Here is a 6,853-nt window from a genome sequence, read left to right on the forward strand (position 1 = left end):
CGGTGGAGCCAACCGACTCCAGGTCCACAGCGGGCTCGCTGGAGACATGGAGCTGGCCGAGGAGGTTGGCGAGGTGGTCGGTGCCCGCATCGGAGGCGAGCTCGTCGGAGATGAGGGTTTCGTCGAGGAGATTGGCAAGGCTGCTCGCCGCGCAGATGCTGGTGACGCCTTGCAGCGCGTCGTGGCAAGCGCCATCGGGCGTGCCGGGCTGGCTACGCTCGCTGGGGAGGAAGAGGGTTCCCGTCCAGAACAGGTCCCCGGACGACGGTGCACCTGGCCCCATGGTGGGCGCCAAATGTCGGGTGGTAGGTGCGACATATGCCAACGGATGGCTTATCGTTGTGGGAGCCAGTAAGACGTCGCCGGTGCCTGAAAGCGGGATGAGGCAAAGACATGCACGCCGGCGAATCTTACCCAGCTTCGGGGCTCTCCGTGGAGATAACACCCCTACTGCTGCTCTGCGGGGTCTCCGCATGATCACTAGATGGACAAGTAGCTACACAATGCTCCTTGAGCTGTTCGGTGGGAGGAGGAAGAAGGGCGCGGCTAGCTTGCTTCTTCTCCTTGTGTGGTGTCTAAAACTAGCTGGGAGTCCAACCCTTTGCATGGGCGTCCCGGGGGGTTTATATAGGCCTACTCCCCGGGGTACAATGGTAATCCGGCTGGGCGTGAGGCCCAGCCGTCTGTGTCTACACTCGCCGGCTTCTGCGCCGACTGCTGGGGCCCGCCGGCTGCCAACTCCTTGGCAATAGGCAGGCCCCACTGCCAAGGGTCTTGTCGGTGGCTGGTTACTGTTGCCTCAACCTGATGACGAGGGCTTCGTCGAGGTAAGCGTGGCTACAGTGCCGCCGTCCGGCGGGCGATCGCTGCAGCCTTACCGCGTCTTGTCTCCTTAATGGAGTGTCTCCTTCGAGGGGGGAAGCGAGCTGGCTGCGGGAAGCCGGCCCCGTCTCGGGCCGACTGGGGGAGGCCTGGCCGCCTTCGGGCGTCTTTCTGCCCGAAGGAGCCCACCGCCCGTGGGCCGCGCTGGCGGCCCGTCGTGGGTGACATCAGGGTCAACATGGCAACAGTGTCGCGCCGGACGGGTCATGCCCACTCCGTACGGCGCACTGTGCCAGGCGTGCTCCGGGATTCGGGGGTGGCAGGCTTCACTGTAGCCACGCCCCGTCACATCGCCACTAGGTGGATGCAAACTTTGAGGGTACGGTCTCGACCGCTTTATGAGAGTCGGCTTCTTGGAGTCGGCCTCCTCGCGGCCGGCTTCTCGAAGTCGGCCCTCCCATGGCTTTCTTCATGAGGGCTAAAGTCGGACCGCCTTCCAAAAGCCGGCCTGGGTGACAGCCAGCAAGAGGAAGGCAGCCCCATGTCTTGGATTCTTGAGAGCCGGACGGGCTCGTAATTTTTTCAGAAGGGTCAGGGAAAGCCGGCTAGGCTACCCATGGCTATTTACTTCGACAGCAAGCATGTGCCGGTTTTCCCAACCCAGCAACAGTAGCTGTCAAGGAGCTAACCCCCGCCGTCGCCCTCCACATCGGTAACTGAATCGGCGGTCAGGCAGCAGCAGTCCGCCGCCCCGTCCACCCCAACGGCAGCAAGCAGCAGGAGCCGCGATTCGATTCCTCTCACGGTCTAAGATCAAGAGGTACTACTGCACCGCACAACTGCCTAGATTTTCGATTCCTCCCACAGTTTCTGGTTTAGTTTGTTAAACTTAAGTAAATAATAAGTGAAACTCGAATTGATGTGGATGTTTGATCCATTGATGTCATTTTATCCGAGTTGCAGATGAGCACATGGATGGATCACGTTCACTTTGTGCGGAAAGGAAAGCTCCCTCAACCAGATGCCCTCTGGTAGATATCGGTACTACGTAACTGGGAAGAGGAGATTCAGTGAGGTCTGACTATGGGAGTGGGGATTAATCGACATAACAGCTGAGTAAGGTAATCAACAGATTATTGTATTGCACACCCCTCTATTGCAAGTTTTTGGACATAAATATGGAAGTACTCCCTCCGTTCCTAAATATTTGTCTTTTTAGAGATTTCAAATGGCTACCACATACGGATGTATATAAACATATTTTAGTGTGTAGATTCACTCATTTTGCTCCGTATGTAGTCACTTGTTGAAATCTCTAGAAAGACAAATATTTAGGAACGGAGGGAGTAGATTGTAGTAGTATCTTGCAAGCAACTAGTAGCACTATTACAGGGTAGTTTTTTTTGGAAATGAAGGTTTACCCCCGGCCTCTGCATCATAATGATGCATGCAGCCATCTTGGGTCACAATGCTCGGACAGTAAGGTCACAATGCTTTGGTCCCTTGCACACAACTTGGCAAGGCCAAAGTCTGAGATCTTTGGATTGAAGTTGGGGTCCAACAATATATTGTGAGGCTTGATGTCAAAGTGGAGGATGCGTTGGTTGCACCCTTGATGCAAGTACTCCATTCCTCTGGCGATGCCTAAAGCAATATCTAGCAGCTTGCCTGGTACTAGAAGATGCTGAAAAAATATTAGAGTCATCAGCGAATATGTATTTCTCCAGTGACTCATTAGGCCATACATTCATAAATAAGAGCCCGTTGCATTCCTTCGGAACAAAATCCAAGGAGACGGACAATATTAGCATGGTGGATTAGTCCGATGGTTGCAACTTCATTGATGAATACTTCTCCCTCTCCTGTAGAGTTCTCTAGCATCTTGACTGCCACAGGCACTCCATTTGGTAGCTCACCTTTGTATTCACTTCCAAATCCTCCCTGCCCTACTTTTTCCTCAAACCGTTTTGCCATCTTCTTAACTTCAGATAAAGTGTACCTTGTGGGTTTCGATGTTCCATATGTCTTGAGAAACATTTTGACTTTCAAATGTATCTCCGCATTATATCTTGTCTTGAGTGAAAGATAAAGCACAGTGGCCATGGTGAACAAAAGAGCAACAAACACGGCCACTGATGATGTAGCTGAATAAATAGATAATGGGTCATCAGCATATTGATCATCAGGAATTAAAAGCCATTACTTGTGGATAATCGGATAAGAGGACATCAAGGTTCAAAGTAGCCAACAGTAGGGATTTGCATAATATAATTTTTGTAATTAAAATGACTGCAGTCAGAGTAGTACCTGGGATGATTTTGATACGGGAACCTGCAAATACCAAAAAAGAGACTTAAAACTCTGATGATGGTTCAGTAAACATAAATGAATTATACTTATTGATTATTGTTTGTCGAACTGTCAAATTGCTTTCAGTGTTATCTGTTGTTGCTGCCATACATTCCCTAGCAGGGATACAATAGAGCTTTTGATGTTTGAGAAACAAATAAGCAGTAATATTTACGAATATTCGATTCTGAGCTCTGGCTCAGCTGATCCTGATATCATGACCGTTCAGTTGCGTGTGGATCTGTGCGTCAAGCTGTATTTTAAGTCGTATAGCGATCTGTAGTTGCACAAATAAATGATGGGCCATGCACCATCTGGCTGCCCGTACTTATCCTCTCGGCACACACCCCACCTGACCGCCATTCCTCCACACGGCCGACCAAGATCTGCCCAGCTTCACCTCTTCATCGTCCTCCTCCCTTCCCCGTGCCCATAGATCTTCTCCTTCCTCTCATGCCATGCTCCTTTTTATGGTCATGAGCTTGCCACCAACATCGCCCGCAAAAGGGACCAGCCTGGGTACATATTCTACAAGTGCGTCCACTATAATGTGAGCACATCCCCGTTCCCCCGTTTATTTTCTAGTGTTGTTCCTTCTCCCCACCAATTTGTTTCTGATTTGCGTATCTTTTTTCTTTTTATCTTCCTTCTATTTGCCAGTCTTCTGAATGCCGTTTCTTCAAGTACCAGGATGCGTACTTCCGTAGGCTCACTCCAGCCCGCATCGACCGTCTGCAGGCGCGATCCGGCGCCCAGCAAGGCAACCAAGCTTCCAGCTTGTCCCTGTTGCAAATCAGCAGCTGATCCAGTCCGCTCCAGCCATCCCAGCCGCTAAGCTGGTCTCAGCGGCAAATCTCATGATCACTGTTCTAGTGTTGTTCTTTGTTGTTATGATGTACTTTGGGTCAGCAAACCAAAGCTGGAGTGTCTTAAGTTGTATGGCGTTTTTTTTTTTTTTTGAAAAGGAGGATATCCCCCGGCCTCTGCATCGGAGAGATGCATGTGATCACTTTATTAAAACAAGATCAGCAAAACAAATAGTCTGGTCTGCAGAGTACTGTTGTAGTTGTATGGCGTTTGTCGGTTGTAATGTAGGATCGGTGTTTTTGGACAGATAATGTAGGATCGGTGTTAATCCTGCCTGCAGCAAGTAATAGGTGTTACTCTTGCCGGTAGCAAGTAACCGGTACTTATTTAATCTTGTGCTCAAGTCGTATTTGTGCAAAATGTGAGTTAATTCCAGCTCTCCGACTCCCCTAAATGTTGTTTCAGTCATGTCTGCATTTACTGTAATTTCTTTCGGGCCACCCTTACTGTGCCATGGCTCACCTCGGTGGGGGACGAGGTCCTGTGCTGGGCTCAGGTGTTCGCTGTGACGGACTAAGCACGCGCCGTCTACGCCCATCCCAAGAACCGCACTGTGGTACACAGTATAGCCTCCCTATTCTATGTTTCCAGCGAACTGGCTCTGTGTCGTCTGAAACACTTCACCAGATCCCAATGCATCTACCAACGCCTAAGATATCAGGTGCACCTGGGCCCGAGCACCAAATCACCCCTTCCTATTTAGGCCTTCTTGTGAAAGAGAAAAATCTTTGTCACAACTGACCAACCATATTTCAGTTTTGTAGAGCATATAGGGGAACCATGTGTCTTTATATCTAGAAGAGAATATCATGAACATACTGTGGTATTGGCCAAGCTTTACGGAAGGAAACACAGCTTACCAACTGCTCTATGTGTACAGGTTGAAGATTATGCCGTCAATGGTCTTTTGCTGGTTTTCTTGCTTTCGGTCTGGCTCTGTAAGGGTTGGTTCTTGGTTGGGTCGCTGACCTTAATGGGAGGCTTCATAGATAGATCACTGGGGCTTGCTAGGCATTATCAGGTGGGTTAAATGTTGACCATGGGCTCAATTGCACCAAGGTTTATTATATTTTACAAAAAATCATCTGTATGCTCGTTTCTGTTTTCTTTTGTTATTTAGAAATATTACGCTTTAGGATTTTGTTTGTATTGAAGTGGTGTCTGTGCATCTCTACCAAAGTGTTGGACTGATATCTCCAAAGGATTAGTTGAGTGTTGTATAGATGAACAAATTTTATAAGGCCAGTGTTTTAATAGATGAACAAAACATATTCCTTTCCTCTTGACAATTTCTCGGATTTTTTTATTAGAGTTCAGGTGCTTATGTCAATGTGATTGCTCAAGAAGGCTACTAAAATGATTTGTGGTGCTATTTTAGAAGAATTTTTTTTGACAGAGAATCTCGTGGAGATTCATACACCTGAAATTACAATGTAAAATTTTAATAGACTTCAAAACTTCATTACAATTAAAGTGAATGATGCAATTAAATATGGTTCTAGACGGTTAGAATTGATCATACCGTCAGGCATACAGAATTGTTCATTCCGTTCTGAGCTGAACATGCAGTACTGAGCTCACAATTTCCGCAATTGTAATCATGCCAGCACACCTTGGTCTCAGCAGAACTGAGGAATGTTTCTGCACGTACATGGGCATCAGACCGCCACGAACACCATCTGAGACTGAAATGACCTTGCAGTTCAACGGAAGAATAGACATTTCTGCATAACCGTCCACCAAATAAAAGAAGTGGGTTGTGTTGCTAAGGCAGGAGAGTGGGCTGCACCAGGTGAGAACTCTCTTAGAGTGCACTAGGGTTGCAGATGAACTCCGAATGAAAGATCGGTATAGAATCTGGTCCGCAATGTTGATAACATCAACTTGTGGCGGTGATAAGCTTCTGGAGCTGATGCGCATCTGGAGATGATGGCAGGGGTCTACAAGCGGGATGATCTTCATTGAAGAACGTCTGTAATCTATGGTGCTGACATTGTATGGGCCAAGAAATGGGTGAAAAAGGATGGTGTCTTGACCAGAGCAGACCATCTGATTGATCTACCGCCACATCCACATGATGATGATGTATTGCTGGATACGAGGGGGCCATGTTGGCTGCACTGGGATGGTGGGCAGTATTTGAAGAAATCTTTATCATCCCATGCGTGCCAAGTAGGCTCCATGGTTCATAAGAGGTAGCAGCAGGACGGATATGACAAGTAATTTACTCATCTTTCTTTGCTACATTGTAACCAAGGTGGTGAGCAAGAGGAAGAAGAAGATGTGGCAAAGTGCAAAACAAAAAGCAGCACTTGTTCCTTGTCGTCTATAGGTAAGCAGTCACATTATGAGCCGGTTTAGCAGATCTGGAACTGCTTCACAAGTTTTGCTTTGCCACGCTGGATTGTGATGTGGAAAGATCCCAGGACTCCAAGTCTGATGCGATTGCAGCCCCCGCGTCGCCCCCGTCTCGGGCAACTCGGGCGGCTCTTCAAACCCTAGCCGCCCGGGTCACCACCACCTTCCTCCCTTCCCTCTGCCACCGCCGGAGGACGCCGCCGGGCTAAGCCCGGGGGCTGACGGCGGTGGCGGAGGCTCTCCTCCCTGGATCGCGTTGGAGGGGGTGGGGCGGGACCTCCACGCGCGTGACGGTGCCGCGGCGATTTGATCCATGGTGGAGCGACGGCGTGCTCTGGGCGGAGGCCTCGGGCGGTGGCGCGGTTACCTGGTGGCGAGCCGACAGCGGCGGCGTGAAGAGGGCACCGGGGAGGTCCGGGCTGGCCAGATCAGGATCCTGGGGCAGCGGCCCTGGACG

General features: G+C 49.6%; 1 pseudogene; it reads right to left on the reverse strand.

The window, feature by feature from the left end:
- Positions 1 to 2,257: 2,257 nt before the first annotated feature.
- On the reverse strand, positions 2,258 to 6,313 carry LOC123093506 (rust resistance kinase Lr10-like; annotated as a pseudogene).
- Between the last annotated feature and the right edge of the window lie 540 nt (positions 6,314 to 6,853).

The sequence above is a fragment of the Triticum aestivum genome, chromosome 1A, assembly GCF_018294505.1.
Source record: "Triticum aestivum cultivar Chinese Spring chromosome 1A, IWGSC CS RefSeq v2.1, whole genome shotgun sequence".
Lineage (NCBI taxonomy): Eukaryota > Viridiplantae > Streptophyta > Magnoliopsida > Poales > Poaceae > Triticum > Triticum aestivum.